The following is an 18548-nucleotide window of genomic DNA, read 5'->3' on the forward strand; positions in this document are numbered from 1 at the left end:
GGTAGAGTTTGGAGAATCATGCTGAAGGCTAGGGGATTTGCAGTGGGGTCATGGCATTGCTGGCACATGGGGTGGGGGTTGGGCCCCTGGGACATCAGTCTACTCAGGAATTTTAGTACCATTGAACATTTGATTGTGAAGAGAGTCTAAGAATTATTATTTTTTTCAAGACACGGTTTTTCTGTGAAGCTTTGGTTATCCTGGATCTTGCTAGGTAGACCATGCTGGCTTTGAACTCTACCTACCAAGGTGCTGGGATTAAAGGAGTTTGCTATTACTGATGAGTCTTAGAAAACTTTTCAGGTTCATGCTTCATGATTGGCAAAGAACAATCTAATTTGAAACTCTGTGTCTCTAGGTCAGAACCCCACAGAATGTTCTCAAATCCCTATGCTCCCAGAACATAAGGAAGAGGGCCCCTGATCCTTCTAGAATGCTGTAGCAACTTCTGCTGGAGAAGGCCATTGAGAAGAAGAAGTGGGAATTCTATTTGTCATCACCAGCCATGCATTTATCGTGCGTTCAGAGACAGGACTCAATTCAAAGCTGATGTGTTACTTTACATCAAATGCTTGTTGTGGTAAATATTAGAGGTAAGCTGAAGATTCTAAAGGCCCCAAATGTGTCATATTGACTGTAGGTACCCAAACTTTAGTCCATTAGACTTGTCTGTTATGATTTGTCACATTATTACTGCCTTTTTGTTTTTCTTTTGTTTTGTTTTCTAGACAGGGTTTCTCTGTGTAGCCTTGGCTGTCCTGGACTCACTTTGTAGACTAGTATGACCTCAAAGTCACACAGATCTGCCTGCCTCTGCCTACCTAAGTGCTGGGATTACAGGCACGCACCACCACACCCAGCCATTATTGCTTTTAGTAGCTAAGCTTATGGCTATTCCTATTCACTCATCACATCTTTCAAACATACACTTCAGCTCCCAGGAACATACTATCTCTATCTCTATCTATCATCTATCTATCATCTATCTATCTATCTATCTATCTATCTATCTATCTATCTATCTATCTATCTATCTATCATCTATCTATATATATTGTATGTGTGAAAGAAAGAGAGGAGAGGTCACACCATGTTGCCTTTGTGGATGCCAGAGGGCAACCTATGGAGTCAGTTCTCCCTTTCCACCTTTCTGTGGGTTCTGGTATCAAACTTAGGTTGTCAGTCTTGTACAGCGAGAATCTTTACCTGCTGAGATATCTTTAATATGATCTTTAATATTGATTGTTGTCAATGTCAGGATCATAAACATATTAGAGTATTGATAGACTCCATTCTAATTAAAGCCATTCATATTCCTTATTAATGAGTGAGGAAACTGCCCCGAGAGAATCTGAGCTAGAAATAGTACACCATCTATTTTTTCAGAGATAAAGAGCTATATTGATTTTTGAACAATGAGAAACATGCAAATGCATCAATAACTGTTACTAGTCAGTCTATTTTCCCTTTCACCATTACTATTATTGTTATGATATAGGTGAGAAAATTCATTTTAGTTACTATCATCTGATGTTCTTTAGACATTGTTTAATATAATAATATCCATGTGCTTCTTTTGTCATATGCTAGCCAGGCAACTGTAATGTATGTTTAGAGACAGACATACAGCATCAGAAATGTTGCTTATAAAGTTATATACTAATTGATAATTTCTAGATAAAACTGGTGAGTACCAAAGCCACAGTGAGAGTTGAATCTTTCATGCCTTACCTGTGAGTTAGCATTGTCAAGCATGTGTTTTCCTAGCAGGCAGGGCACAGGTGACTCTTGCTTTCAGTGGTTTATCCTTGGTTATGGTAGAGTTAGCAAGCCTTTGATGGCAACACTGCACTTGCCTTGGCAGTTTTCTTTGCTCTGTAGTCCATGCTCAAGGTGCTTTTCACTTTATTTGAAAGAAGGCAAGGATTGGTAGTGTATTAGACATCAAGTAAAAAACTTCCAGCTTGAATGGTTCTGACAGACAAATGGTTTACAAATGCATCCTCCCAGACTGTGAACACCGGGGAGCAATTACTAAGTACACGTTTCTGCTAAAGGGAAGAGAGGTGCTTCTTTGCTCAGTGCACTTCCACTGAGCAGTGGGTTCTAGTGTAAAGGTGAGAGCTCCCAGCAGAGATGTTAAGTCACTGAACTTGTATTTCTCTACTGTGAGTAGAGCATCGTGTTCATCTTGCAGTGGACATATGAATAACACTGGATACTACCCACAGCTTTAATGACTTTCTTATTTATAGATTTTGAATTAGAGATCATTTTCTTTTTATCATGTGACCAAATATATACAAACTGGACAAGAAGTGCAAAGCACATTTATAAGAGAAATGCGTGTGCCATCAGTGTATTAGCTTTCTGCCACTGTAACAAAATACTGTAGGCATTCAGCTTACTAAAAGTCTGGCTCGCAGTTTTAGGATCGCAATCATGATCACAGGGGCCCATTGCTTTCAGTATGCTAATGTGCAGGGTGAGGAACACACACAAGCCCAACCTAGCCCATCACTGCCGAAAGCCATGAAGGTCCAGCAATCCACTAAAAGGCATGCTGCTAGTGTCCAAATGTCCCACCCAGCTCCTCCTCCTGGTTCCCCACTGGCTACAATTCATGACATTGAAGGTGCCCACAAAGCTTTCTCTGGGCTGTACTCACAGTTCAAAGCACGTCAGGCAAGTAAAGGGCTCAGATAATGAAAATGACCCAGAGATGGCAGAGATAAAATAGGTCATCATGAGCAAGTTACCAAAAAGTAAATAATTTCCATGGCGCGCTGTGGAAATTAGGCTGGGAGACAATAAGTTTCTGATTTTGGTTAGACAGGCCACTGAGTTATGCACAACACCTATCAAGTACCCAATAATTGCATAAGTGATGTGTGCAAAATTAGTTTTGTGAACAGGACAGGAGCCTACCACAGAGGACCTCGGAAAGACTCTATCCTGCATGGTAACCAAGCAGATGCTGAGACTCATAGCCAAACTTTGAGCAGAGTGCACAGAATCTTATGAAAGAAGAGGGAGATAGAAAGATCTGGAGGGGACAGGAAATCCACAAGGAGTGAAAAAAAATTGGGCCCAGGGGTCTTTTCTGAGACTGATACTCCAACCAAGGACCACCCATGGAGATAACCTAGAACCCCTGCACACAAGCAGCCCAAGGCAGCTCAGCATTCAAGTGGGTTCCCTAGTAATAGGAACAGGGACTATCTCTGACAGAAATTCAGTGGCCTGCTCTTTGATCACCTCCCCCTGAGGGGGGAGCAGCCTTACCAGGCCACAAAGGAAGACAATGCAGCCAGTCCTGATGAGACTGATAGACTAGGATCAGGTAGAAGGGGAAGAGATCCTCTCCTATCAGTGGACTGGGGGAGGAGCATGGGAGGAGGAGGGAGGGTGATATTGGGACTGGATAAGGGAGGGGGCTACAGCTGGGATACAAAGTAAATAAACTGTAATTAATAAAAAAATAAATTAAAAGTTAGTTTCTTTACTAACTGGTACATCAGTAATATATGATATGCAGCAGTCTTGGCCTCTGCGTGCTTCACGTGGAAGCTTAGATGTCTAAAATCATAGAGCACAAGGAATGGACAGAGACAACGTCTGCCTTAGGCTCATGCCTGGTGCCCTCACTGCTACAATGAAGCTTCTAAAAGTTACATATTGTTCCATATTTGGTTCTTCAGGTGTTAGAGAATTAATGGGTTTTATAATTCTATGCAGAATTCAAAGACAAATTCAGCATTAGATATAAACTCAACACTTATTATTTTTTTCCATAAAACATAGAAATGGTGAAAATACAACTGTGGCATAATGGCGCACTCCAGGATTATTACTTTAAAAGACAATTAGTTTCTTATAAACAGGAACATTCATTCGCTGTTGTATTTCCCACTGGTGTTTTCATGTTTACTTCTTGGTTCACATAAGAAAATTAAGTGTTTATTCCTACTTTGTATCACATTTATAGATTCTGATTTATCTATCATTACTACTTAGCAATTATAATGATGAAAATAATAATTATCACAGCAGTGAATTACCAACTTACCCACTTTGTTTTCAACCATTCCATTATGCCAGTGAAAATGCTGAGAATTTTCAGGAGTATTTATCCTGTCTCTAATTAGAGAGGAAGCATAAAAGTTGTAGCATCATTTTCTCATAATGAGAGAGGCTGGCACACAGGTTACTTAATAAATACTATAGTTTGAAACAGTGTTTTGTTAAATGGAACAGGAAAGTTGCCTGAGGAATGAATGGACTTTCCACCATCTAGTATAACACTATGTACGTTTTCTAGTTTAGATCAAGATGTGTCGTGTCCTAATTTGACATGTGACACCCAGATTAGAAAGAATCATCGGATTTTATTTACGGTGGAGTAAAGTGGTAATCAGAAGAAGTTAAAAAATGTAGACACATTCGGGAGCACGCATGGCTCTGGATGCATTGTGTACACAGGGGAAAGGATGAGCCATGGTGTGAAGTAGTATGGAGGAGGTTCACTGAGCCGTTTGCAGCTGCAGCATAGGAAGCAACACACATCTTCGTGGGAGCCTTCACCAGGATGAACTGCAGCAATGAATAAAACACAGTGTGGATGGAGATGCCCAGCCATGCGGTCATGTGCGTCTTAAACGTCATACGTTGGCATGTTGATTTTCAACATGCTTCTTAAATAACATATGTTTGTGTTTGTAGGCCCTTATTTTACATATGAAGTAAGTAATTTCAGAGAAATGAAATGTTTTAAGTTTTAAATCATTAAAAAGTGGTTAAAATTGGTTTACATCATTGTGAACCCTAATTGCTGTTGCCATGTGGCTTTGCTATCGTACATGATTGTAATTTCTAGTGCACTGCTTACTGAAAGGTAATCCCTTTATTTTTACAAAGCAAATAAACAAATCGCTAAGTTCTCCCCAAGTTTTGATAAAAACATGTAATATGCCCAACTTAGCAAGAATGGCTTTCATTCTGGCTCTTCTCTTGTTTTTCCTAGAAATCATATATTCTAAAACTATTCCTCAAATATTCTTTTGAGCTGCTGCTGGCACATCAGTGGTGGGGCTGTTAGCAAGAGACATGCAATCTTTGCTTCTTTTTGGGAAAGCTGCCAAGAACCACTTGGAGGAACTAGCAGTAAAGCCATCAAGTTGTGATAAATGTCCCAAAAATAAAACCGCAGGAGTGCAATGTAAAATGAACATCCTCTCTGGACTGGGGAATCTGGGCAGGGGTCCCTGTGTCCACGATATTTAAACCTGACCTTTTCATGGTCCAAAAGTTAGTCACATGACAACTGGCAGTGGATAAAAGGATGGCTTTTGATCACTGAAATGTCAATTTTTAGAATATCATACAGCTCTGTCATGAAAATCTAGATTTCTTTTCCAATGAAAGTGGAAGCAGGAAGCAGTATTGTAGAGCGGAAGAGAGCATGAAGGACCATTGTGGTGGGTGCAAATGTGAATACATTATACTGTTGTGACTATGACGGAATCATAATGAAACTCATTTTATGTGCAAACTAAAGTATTTCTTAAAATTTTCTAAATGTCAGTTCTGTGAAGCTCAATTTGAAATATCTGTTTGACATCATTGTGCTGAATTCACTGGCCAGAAATAATCTTAGATGGATAAATGGATAAATGTAAGGTTTTCAAAAAAGAAATGAAAGTGTAGGAAAATAAAAAGGGCCACGATAATGCAGAGTTGTGTAAATGGTCTGGGTTGACGATTGAGTTTTCTGTCAGTGTGACAAAATACCTAACAACAACAAAAAACTTCAAGGAAGAACTTACTTTGGCTCACCATTTCAAAAGTTTCAGTCTGTGAGGTGGCCGGGCCCTCATAGGTTTGTCATAGCAGAAATATGGCAGAAGGCCAGAGGGGAGCTGCTGGCCCATGGCAGCCAGAGAACAGCCAAAGAGCAACCTGAGGCCTGGTAAAGCCCCGAGACTGTGAACCCAGCAAACTACCTCAAATAGACAATACCTTTGAGATTTTCCATCACTCCAGCACTGCCATCAGATTATTAATACATTCGTGGGGTGACCTACTGATTAGTTTGAATCCGTCACAACCAGTATTTCTAAATGACCCAAAGGTTGGCACCAAGCTTCTAGAAAGGAGGCCTTTGAATGGACACTTACTGTCTTGCCCAGCTCTGGGCATTAAAGATCCTGTTTCCTGCACCTACTAGCTTCTGAGCTTAGTTATGTGTGTGTGTTGTTAACTAATGTTAACTCCAACGTTTGTTAGCTTATCATGTGTGGTGTCATTTATGTCAGCATTGGGGTAGTCTGAGATTTTTCAAACGGAAGCTACAGAGTGCTACAATGAACACTGAGAGATGAGTGAACGAATGATAGAAATGATGGACAGAACTTCTGGAAGTAGCTTTGTCATGCTTTCTTGCAAAGGCATGTCTAACTCACTGTAAATATTCATGTTCACCCAGGCACAAATCCTCAGAAACATATTTTCTGATTTTAGCCTACCGATAAGGTTCAGTAAAGGAAGGGCTTTGTAGTAAAGCAACTATGCACTGGTCTGGGTTAGAATCTAGAAGAACACGATAGGTGTATATAGAATAGAAAATACTTTCCTGAGTGAAACGTTCTAATTATATATGTATGACTACACAATAGCAGAGTTAGTCAACAGAATTCTGACTTCCCTGAGCAAGCAGTGGCGTGGGAAACCCTGGCGACCCTGATCTAGTTCAGGAGTGAGGCACGGTCAGGAGACAGCAGTTGTAGGTATGGATCACATTGATTGCCATGAGAATGATAATTCATGACAACCTGGAAGAATGAAGAAAGAAAATGTGATTTTAGGAAAAAATAGTCAGGAAACTTCCTCTATGAGAAATGGCTCTGCCTCCACTTCAGCTGGTTGCACTGTAAACACTGTCATATTTAGGTTTAAGATATCCTTTTTCATACAGCTAACATTGGTAGTAAAAAAGGCTTTTCAGCTTGAAAGGTAACTGAGAAAATAGCTCATGTCATTTTAAGTTGGCAACACCATTTTTCGTGTTTCCCTTTGAATTTGGAAAGCATATTCGTCTCTATCAAGAGTGAATACTTTTGACCAACCTCATATAGTGAAATGGTACTAGGTAAACCTGTGTCATTAAGAACGTATTTGAAACATGATGCATTGCATATTTGTTGGTCAGAAAATTCTACAGTTATTTCCATGCATAGTCATTTTCATATATTGAAATGCATATGTTAATTTTTTTCATTTTTTTCCTCTTGTCTTTTTTATTAATGTCTTGAAAAAAAGCACATTTGATCTAGTCTCTTAAAGAAGCGGCTTTCTATGTATGACAGGAGCCTACCACAAAAGGCATCTGAAAGACTCTACCTATCAGTGTTTCAAAGCAGACACTAAGACTTATAACCAAACCCTCGGCACAGTGCAGGGAATCATATGAAAGAAGGGAAGTTAGTATGATATCGAAAGGATAGGAGCTCTACAAGGACCAAATATATCCGGGCACAGGGTCTTTTCTGAGACTGACACTCAACCAAGGACCATCTATGGATATAACCTAGAACTTCTGCTCAGATGTGGCCCGTGGTAGCTCAGTAACCAAGTAGTTTTCCAAAGTAAGGGGAACAAGGACTATTTCTAACAGGATCTCAAGGGCAGGCTGTTTGACCCCCCCCCCCCCCCCAGGGGAGGAGCAGTCTGGTAGGCCACAGAGGAGGACTTTGCAGCCAGCCCTGAAGATACCTGATAAAACAGGGTCAAATGAAAGGGGAGGAGGTCCTCCCCTATCAGTGGACTTGGAAAGGGGCAGGGAGGAGACCAAGGAGGGAGTGTGGGATTAGGGAGGGAATGAGGGAGCGGGATACAGCTGAGACACAGAGTTAACAAAATGTAACTAAAAAGAAAAATAAAATTAAAAAAAAATTAAAAAAAAAAAGAAGCGGCTTTCTAATATGTAACGGAGCTCATAATTTACTGCACATCTTCTAACTCTGCCAACATATTTTTTACTTAAAAGATTATGTTAGAGCTAGTCCCAGCACCTCAGAAGTGGAGGCAGGAGAGACAGGAAGCCAAGGTCATTATCTGTGGCATGGAGAGATCAGGCCAGGCTAGAGTGCTTGATACCCTTGTTCAACTAGTAGCAACACAGGAAGGCAGAGATAAGAAAATGTAATACTTATTTTAAAAGTTCACATTTACTAAATAAAATGCTGGCAGATACTGTGCAATCAATTGGCTTCAATAACTTGAACAGATGCATTAAGTCATTTCATTGGTGATTAGGTTTAGGGGTTTCAACGTTTTTCTACATGTCAACATTCAAAAGGAGAGAAAGCACTGCCACATGGCAATCAATGCACTTTGCAAAGAGCACAGAACATCAGCATCAGGGCCGGGTCCCTCCTGAAAGCCATTGATTTTCTAGGAACATAAAGGCCCTAAGAAATATGTATTGAATGAGTGAAGGTGTTACATTACCAGGGTAAAAGTAATCCCTGGAAGAGGCAATCTATAGGTAAAGATAAGCTGTAGCTTAGTGGCAGTGTGCTGTCAGAACAAGCGTGAGGCCTTTGGTTTGACCGCCTGCACCACAAAGCAGTGACTTCCTGTAGCAGCATCACACATGGGTGCCTCTTCCCGGCCCTCCCGCTTCCTGACTGGGTTCCACTCTGCTGACCCTGTATTACACGCTCCTCTTCAGAATCATGACATGGTTTGTCAGTCATTCAGTGCTCGGTAAGAAGCAAGCTTTGGTGCTTTGAGCACTGATTACTGACCAGTTTTAATGCTGAGTCGGTTTTGGCATTAAATACCTGCGCATTTCTGACTCTGATCTTTTGCCCAAAGAATGGATTCAGTAGAACCATTTCTTTTTCTTTTTTCATTGTTTGTCTTTTCTGTAAATCTTTTAAAAACTTAAAATGTTTTAAATTTACCCCTGAGACATAAACCACATGCCTTAATTGTATTTATAGAAAAACAAAGGTATGATTTTGTGGCAAGTACATGGCATACTTCTTTCTAATTCCTCATACTCTAGCTGACTGAATGCTGTATCCTCAACAACATGGCTGGGAGGAAATTTGGTCTTTTGTGACAATTGGACTGTATTACTTGTCATGAACTATGGAAGGTGACTTCAGGAGATAGGTGCTGGCGATAGTTCTAGGGAAGATGAAGTTCACATGTTAGACTCAGAGTTCATACTGCAAACATTGTTAGGGAGTTATGGTTAATGATTTATATATTCATGTTTCAACCATTTATACAATTTAATGGGTTTTAGTATACTCATAGAATTGTGCCAACACATAGTGAAGTTTAGAACATTTATCATTAGAAATACGATGCCTGTAAGCAACTACAACGAATAACTTGTCCTTGCTCCTAGCAGCAGCATCCAGTAATTCACCTTCTGTTATAGATCTTCTGACTCTGGATATTTATCTATGTAAAATTCTACTATTTGTAGTTTTCTGTGACTGTTTCATTTCACACTTAGTACAACATAAGGTTCATATATAGTGGAGCATAGTTAGACACATTATTCCTGACATTGCTAAGCAGTATCTCTCTAGACCACACTTATTTTTCTATTTGAATGCAGAGACATTTCTGTTATGTACAACTGGGCTATTGTTAATAATGCAGCTATGAACCTCCATAAGAAACTTTTTATATGAATTTGTGTTGTTATTTTTCATGGATATAAAGATAGGGGGAAATTGATCTGTTTGATGAAATACACATTTGACATTTTGAAGGTCTATTAGAATATTTTCCAGACTTGCCTCAAACTGGTAGCATCCCTCCTGTCTCTGCCTCTTGAGTGCTAGGAAAGTTGTGTGCTACTGTACCTACCTTCCTTTTGATTTTCATTTTCTTATTCCTAATTATGTATTAGAACTATTCACATATCTTCTTTGGATAGTCAGATTCTTTGTTTGGATTTTACAAAAATCGGTTAATATCCTTTTTATTGTTGATTGGCGCAGATTTCCCATATCATGAGAAACAAGCAGATTATCTCCTGTACAGCACACACACATTTTTCCTCATTGTAGGCTGCCTTTGTAGTGCACATTTTAAGCTTTGATGCGTCTCATTAATGACTTTTGGTTGCTTGTGCTTTTGGTGTTGTTGGATCTATGAGGCTGTTGTTTGGGTTGTTGGATCTATGAAGCTTTTGTTTCAGCTTGGCCTTGCATTGTGGATATTTACTCTGGTGCTATCAAAGTCTTTTGCAGTTTTGGAATTCATTCATACTTTGTGAACTATTCAGAATTAGTTTCTGAGTATCTTGCAACAGAGAGTCTCAACTTTGTTATTTTACATGTTTATCCCATTATTCTAGAACTACTTGAGGACCATTATTCATCTTCCCTGAAATTTGACATTCTTATGCTGTTAAGAATTACCTGAACAAAGGGTAAGGTTGTAATCTGGGTTATCTTGTTCCACTGACTTGAATGTTTACTCTGATGCCATGAGCACACTGTCTTGATGACTGACTTTGTACCATGCTTTGAAATTGGAAAGAATGTATCATCTGATCTTGTTTTGTACTCCAGCTTGCTTTGGCTTCTCTGGTGCCAGTTACATTAAATTGAGGAGCAGCCAGGCAGTTTCTTCAAAATAAAGCCAGCTGGGATTTCAGTACAGGAAATGTGGGGATCAAGATTAATTTGAAGAGCTTTGTCATTAAACAATATTGTCATATAATCAGTGTCCATGGAACATATTCCAGTGATTTTAGCTTTTAATGTCTTTCCAAAGTGTTTTTGAGTTTAAATACATATGCTGGGACTTGTTCATTAAATTGTGAAATATTTTCTTCTTGCTAATGCTATTGTCCAGAGAGATTTGCCTCTTCGTTTTATTTTAATGTTGTTTTCTACTGTGGGGAAATACAGCTAATGCTGTGGATATTTCAACCTTAACAAAGTTATTGGTTTGACTAGTTATGTGTTTATGTGCATGAATTTATGAACAGCGAGCTTGCTGCAAAGGATCATTGTAAAGTGAAACCACTTCTTAGCGGGTTAATGGAATTTGAGTGGATATAAAACACAAAGGATTTTCACCCTGTTCAATCTATATTATTTTTTCTTTGGATGACAAAAATTCCTTTATTCTAGAAAAGTTAATTATTGTTTTTTGGTAAAAAAAAATATCAAAGTGTGTGGAATGTGAAAACCTGATATGAGGTATGAAAACATCCAAGGTGTGACCTGGCTATACTCTTTAAAAAAACATAGCTTGATGCATCAAGGTGAATAATGCTCTTTTAAAGAACCTGCAGACACCGCAGTCTAATATGAACATGTTTATCAGACTAGCATTGGTGTAGTAATTAACTTTCTCCCTGCTGTGGTAAAAATAAGTGGCAGAGACAACTCAGGAGGATTTATGAGTTGGGTCGGAAGAGTTGAGTCTTTGTGGTTGCTTGGTCCTATATACTCAGGCATCATAGTAGTGGGAGTGTATCAGTTGAAAAAAGTCTTCATGTCACCCAAGAAGTCAGAGCCAGACAGGATTTGATGACAAATAATTATGAGTAAGGATCTGCCCATGTCTCCTTCTTTCTAAAGGTGGACCCCACACTTAAATTTCCAACCACCTTTCAAAATGGCACCCCAGTTGACGAGCAGATATTCAGATTAGGAGCTAATGGATGATACTACATATTTAAAGCATATCAAAGAATAATGTAAGCATTTATTAGAGTCTCTAGAATCTCCAAACTTTATTGTTTAAAATGTCAAACTCAGAGTTTCTGGAGAGTAAAGGCCATCTCTTCTCTGTGAGCCTGTGAAAAAGAAAAACGGAAACATAGTCAAGATAGTAATAGAAGTATTTGACTCAGCCTGACCATGATAGGATTACTGTAATTAGAGAAGTCAAAATGGACAACACACTTACTTCCCATAGCTCTTATTCTTAAAAAAAAACCTTTATAGAGAGCAGAAATTGAATATTGCATACTTAGAGATCCATGCAATGCTTCATGTTGTTTTAAAGCACTCTTGACCTTTATTCAAAATGTGTTTTTAAGATAAGGAAACATCTTCCTTTAGGTACTTTATGTCATGGATACTAGTCATGTTTTTACAAAAACACATAAAAACCAAGCCATGTAGCCCATACAACATGTCCAAGAATAGTTGCCGTCATGGCAGAATGTCTCAACTATACATCTTTGATGCCACAAAAAAGTCATCAGCAATATAAAAGAACAAAAAGGAGGATTTAGTATCAGGTTTAAAAAGCAAATGAAATCTCAAATATTATTAGCAAATCTTTAAAAAAATTATGTGTGTGTGTATTTGCTTGCATGTAAGTCTGTGTGCCACTTGGGTGCCTGGTGCATGCAAAGGCAAGAAGACAGTTTCAGATCCCCTGGAACCAGAGCTATAGGTGGCTGTGAGTGCATTGTGGATACCTGGAATTGAACTCACGCCTTCTGAAAGAGCAGCCAGTAAGCTTAACTGCTGAGCCATGTCTCCAGGCCCCATTAGCAAATCTTTTCCATTCAGACTTTTTAATCGGTTTATTGTACCTTGAATATTTTTTTGATGAAAGAAAAATTTTAAAAATTCTCTATCCTTTCCACATCATACTAACTCCCCCTTCTTTTATATGATTCCCTGCACTCTGCCAAAGGTTCGGTTATGAGTCTTAGTATCTGCTTTGATACACTGCTAGGTAGAGTCTTTCAGAGGCCCTCTGTGGTAGGCTCCTGTCCTGTCACTTGTTTTCTCCTACATCCAATGTCCATCCCATTTGTCTTTCTAAGTGAGGATTGATCATCTCACCCTGGATCCTCTTTCTTGTTTATCTTCTTTAGGTGTATAGACTTCAGTATGTTTATCATGTCTTATAGGTCTATATAAATGAGTATATACCATGTGTGTCTTTCTTCTTCTGGGATACTTCACTCAGAATGATCTTTTCTAGATCCCACCATTTGCCTGCAAATTTCATGATTTCCTCATTTTTGATTACTGAGTAGTATTCCATTGTGTAAAAAACACCACAATTTCTGTATCCATTCCTCCATTGATGGACATCTGGGTTGTTTCCAGGTTCTGGCTATTACAAATAAAGCTGCTACAAACATGGTTGAGCAAATGTCCTTGTTGTGTACTTGAGCAAATTTTGGGTATATGCCTAGGAGTGGTATAGCTGGGCACAGGGGTCTTTTCTGAGACTGATACTCCACCAAGGACCACATATGGATATTACCTAGAACCTCTGCTTGGATGTAGCCCATGATAGCTCAGTAAACAATTGGTTTCCCATAGTAAGGGCAACTATTTCTGATAGGAACTCAATAGCAGGCTCTTTGACCTCTCCACCCCACCCCACCCCCGCCCCAAGGGAGGAGCAGCCCTGCAAGGCCACAGAGGAGGACTTTGCAGCCAGTCCTGAAGATACCTGATAAAACAGGGTCAGATGAAAGGGGAGGAGGTCCTCCCCAATCAGTGGACTTGGAAAGGGGCATGGAGGAGATGAGGGAGGGAGAGTGGGATTGGGAGGGAATGAGGGAGTGGGATACAGCTGGGATACAGAATTAATAAAATGTAACTAATAATACAAATTTAAAAAAATTAAAAAATAATTTAAAAAATTCTCTAAACAGACAGAAAATCATAGAAACTTTTCAAATAGTCCATAGAAAGCCTCATTGTCAGTTAGCACTCTAGAATCTGACATAGTCTTACCACAAGTATATTTCTTGCAGTCTGTAATTAAATCTACTTTTGGTTAGCAAGCGTAATGGAGAGTGATGTTTTCAGACACACAATCACTTAGGTGTGATTATGCTCAGTGTTTCGTTGTTGCTGCTATTGTATTTTTAAGCATCTGCCAACATCCTGGCATCTAGGAAAGTACTTCAATCACAAATGAGAACTTGGAAGGGAAAGATAAAGGAGAAGAGAAAGCAAGAGGAGAATGTTGGCAAGGTTAATATTATTAAAGTTTGATTATTATTAAGCACATTTACAAAAAACCTTGATAAATAGCTGAATACTTTGAAGATGCTTTTTAGTATTTTCTTAGCAAATTCTATGACTATGTAAATTAAAGTGTCCAGTTCACCAACAGAGGGACTCTGTGGCTTGTGACTTAACCACTTTCCTTTTGTTGGGGAGCCTTGCCAGGCAATAGAGGAAGAGGATGCAAGCAGTCCTGATGAGACTTGATAGGTTAGGGTTAGTTGGTAAAGAAGCAGAGCTCCCCCCCCCCCTTTCTGAGGACTAGGAAAGTGGGTTAGGAGAAAAGAGGGAAGGAGGAAGAATGGGACTGTGTAAGATGAAGGAGAAGGCTACCATTGGAAGGTAAAGTGAAATAAAATAAATAAATAAATAGATAAATAAAAAGAAAAACAAACAAAAACTAAAAAACAAACAAACAAAAAATACAACAAAACCTCAAAACAGTGACATTAAAGATCTAAGGGCAGGATCCTATGAGATTTACTCTCTGGTATTTACTGATGAGACTGTGTGTGTGGGTGAGAGAGAGAGAGAGAAAGGAAGGGAGAGAGATTCAGCATATTATTTAGGACACTAGCAGGAAAGTCTTGACAGTGTTTTCTGACTCAGATTTTACTGAGAGGTTCTTCACAAAGACTTTGTAACTCAGGGAATGAAGGAGAGCTATCCACAAGGCACATAGCATTTTAGTACCCACTTTCTGAATTCTAGTGGGTTTTGGAAATCACTGTGGCCTGGGTTAATGTAGACTTCAAATGCATACTACATGGTGTTTTAAGATCAGTTAGTATGTAGCTTGTGAGTGCTAGTTAGATATATAAAAGCTTATTGGAAAATTAATCTCGTCATTTTTTCTGTCAAGGTAACCCAAGTAAAGAAACTGAAACTCTCATATTCATGCTCCATAAGTATACTTCATGTGAGTCCAGGTATCTTTACCTAAGTAAGTTTGCATCTGAGAGGAGGATCATTATTCTCAGGGGCCTATTAAGGGTTATTTATTGAATAATAAATAGTGTAAAAAAAAAGTTCACTAGCTGTTGGTAGGTGGAGAATTATAAAGTAACCTATTTTATTAAAGCGTTTTCTAGATCTGATTTCATGAGACTAGAGAGTAAAAACTCTTCCATGTCTGGTAGCAGAACCATGGTGATAAATCTTTTCATCTTAGAAAACATTTTCTTGAACAAATATGTGGTTGATTACACCATGATCCATCTTTCCCTCCTTCCCTCTGTTTCTCCCTCCTACCTCTCTCTTCCTTCTAACTTTTGTTTTAATCACAAGGGCTCACTGAGCCTCAGTAAGGATTGTCACAGTTCTGGGTGGTGGGTGGGGAGGGTGGGGAGGGTGGGAGCAGTTGGGAGACTGCAGTGGTGTGATGATTGACTGCCCTTATTAGTGCTATTTTATGAGGAGATGGGTATCAAACTTAGTTGATTGGACTTGATTAAGAAAGGGAAAAAGTAGACATTTAGAGACCATAAATAAAACTAGCATGGTTCTCACACATTGTAATGAGCCAATGTCCTGACTGTCCTTAAAATGCAGCAGTGAATTAATTACCAAAGTCATGCTGCCAAGCCAAAAATTAGGATAAGGAAGCCCACATGCTCGGGACAAACAAGAATGTCTTCAAGCCATTAATCTAAGTATGTTACCACACTGGTTAAGGAAGACTTGGAACACTTCCAACACCAGCTCAGAGTCATGTTTCAGCAGGGATTGTTATCTTAGCCTTCCATCCCTGTCTTAAATTATGAGTTCACACTGCACTGTGAAGAGTTCATTCTTAGCTAAAGCCATTTGCAATTAAGTGCCAGAAACATCTGAAGCCAAACTTTGATTTACATGTACTGTGCTACATCCAGGTTTGAAGTGTTTAAAGCCTGCCCACTCCTTTTTGTTTCCTAAACAAGTCTACTGCAGTGCTGATGTCAGGAATTTCTGCACATTTGCTGCCTTCGTTTCACTGGAACTGACTTGGCTTTGTCACTCCATGTCTTTCCCAGACCTAGGCAGCATTCTTTGTTTCTTTGGTTTTTTTTTTTTTTTAACACTGCAAGGAAAAGTAGACATAATGCTATTATCAAGTGTAGTAAAGCTTTTAAGCTTGGATTGGGATTTCGTCACAATAGACTTTATCTGTTATTCTTTACGTTGTCTGGGAGAATAAAGTCAAACATTGTTAAGTACTTGTGTCATCCATGTATTGATGCATCAGTATTATTATTTATTTATTAATTTATTTTTGCATCAACAGTTAATTCATTGCCTTGAACATTTGTGTTTGAACGTAAGCAGAACTCTAACTGAAAAAGCTTTGGTTTATCCTGTTATCCTGTGCAGAAAGCCAACTTGCGTCACCGTGGGGATGCCCAGATTGTCTTGCCTCTTTGGGTGTATTTCAAATCTCACACATTTGGGTAGGTTGAAATCACTGGATTTTCTAAACTGATTTTCAAAAACACGCTCAGGATGACTGAGCAAAGCATTCTTTCAATAGTGCTGCTCTCAGATCCAGCACTGATGTTCCTGCCTGCAGCATTAAGGGAACTAAGAAACATATGGCTTCTGGTTTATACTTCCTGAATCAGCTTCATTGCATACCAATTAGGCTTGCATAAATGTGTTTCCAGCACTTTTTTCAGTCTTTGATATGTTGGTATTTTGTTATTAACTTTCAGTCCATGCTGGGGAGTCACGTGGCTTAGGCACCCTCCCTAAGTTTCCCTAGATCTTAGAGAGATGCTAGAAGTCTAAACCTTCCTAGGAAAGGCTCTGCTTTGCTCCCAGCACCAGTTATTAAGTGTCTAGGTTTGCTAGGATTGGTGAGTAGATGAATTTATGAGGCTAGGCAGGAAATTCACTACATGTTCGTGGCCAGTCTGGCCATATAGCAGTGCGCTGTGTCAAAGAAAAAGGGGAGGTGTGGTGGCTGTGTCATGATGCTCAAATGCATAAAAAGCCATGTTTTATTCTTTCTCATTACCAGGCTTTCTATATGTAAGTGAATAAAAATGAGTTATGAAAATTATTTGTATACCCTGGAAGCTACTTTTTGAATACAATCCTTTTTAAATCAATAAACTATTTTTACAATAAAAATGTAATTCAATTTCATCAAAAATATTTTAGCTATACTTGACTTATAGATGGATATTGTTTTATTTTACTGCATATTCTAGAATGTATTTATTTTAGGATGATAATACTGTTGTATCTGCTCTGTGAACCAGATTAAAACTCTGTGTAGAGATTCCCACATAATGCAGGCACACACATAATGTACAAGTGTATGTTTTTTTCTTATTACTTTTTTGTTGTTATTTCTATAATGCAATTGAGAATATAAATGACTTTTAACTTGATAATAATTTTGAAGCATTTTAAGTGGACAAATAAATGTGAAATTTAAGTTTGAGATTCATATGGATTGTAATGATTATCATTTCAGTGGCTTAGCTTAACCCAGATTACAGGATCACTGGAGGTCAGTTACAAATCTCTAAAAGCGGTGAATAGACAGGCCTGTGTAATATGTTCTCATCAGCTTCTTGGCTATGACTCTTCAAAGGAATTTCATAATTAACAGGGATATTTTGAGCTACTTTATTTCATGGAAGCCAGATTAAGGTCCGTTACTCTGTTCATCTCATTCTTAGGTCGTAACAAAGTTGGGGAGAGTTTTCTATTCAGACTGAAGTGTCGGTGAGCACGGCTGCCTGAAGTTAGGCCAGATAATTTGATATAAGGGAAAGAACTGATTATCCTACAGGACTGTTCCTGTGGCTTTTGTTCTGCCTTCCCTGGATGTCTCTTCTCTGTTTCTCCCCTGCCGTCTAAATGAGATGACCCTGTTCTGCTATTGAGTGGCGACATCTTAGTCGCATATTCTCTCTTAACTAAAGGTGGTATGTTTTCTTTCCCAGCTAACACGTGACTATATGATGAGATTTTAATGTATGTCATCATTAATAAGTTTAAAAGCAAATCCCTAAATCTTTTTAAAATACTTGTTGGTACTGCATAGTACTAAATATTCTATTAGGTAAAATATAATACTCATGTTAGACCCACCTCATCTTTGCTTTATAATTGTGTTGTTCGACCAAGAGATGAGACAGACTTTATAATTTTACCTAAGTCAATAATTAATTCAGCAAACTATTCTTTGGATAATGTGTCTCACTTGTTCAATTTCCCTAATGAATGTTTTCCTTATAAATATCTCACCTACTGATAAAGATAAACATGGATAAAAAGCAATTATCATAAAATGTAAAGAAACATTTGATTTCTAATGTACAGTGAAATTTTATGAGTTTAATTAATATTAATAAGATTTTATTACATATGTTTAATTTAGACAAGTCTGATTTTGCCTCAGAGAAATTCATATTCACATCATAAAAATGTACTCTGATCCCAATGTCTTTTATGCTACTTTGATATCATTTTGATCTCACTTGTTTCCTGTAGCTCAACCACTGTAAATTAATATAATATGAAAGTCCT

The 18548-nt window shown here is 38.5% G+C and overlaps 1 protein-coding gene across 3 annotated transcripts in view; it reads left to right on the plus strand.

Annotated features, from left to right (window-relative positions):
- Nucleotides 1–385: 385 nt before the first annotated feature.
- Nucleotides 386–18548, plus strand: part of Ccser1 (coiled-coil serine rich protein 1) — a 1161699-nt gene continuing 1143536 nt past the window's right edge. For all 3 annotated transcript variants that reach the window (XM_055612833.1, XM_055612834.1, XM_055612835.1), the window contains exon 1: nt 386–593. The gene's annotated coding sequence lies outside the window, so the exon portion shown is untranslated. The remainder of the gene's footprint in view (nt 594–18548) is intronic.

Source organism: Psammomys obesus, unplaced genomic scaffold (assembly GCF_907164565.1).
Source record: "Psammomys obesus unplaced genomic scaffold, mPsaObe1.curated_primary_1811, whole genome shotgun sequence".
Lineage (NCBI taxonomy): Eukaryota > Metazoa > Chordata > Mammalia > Rodentia > Muridae > Psammomys > Psammomys obesus.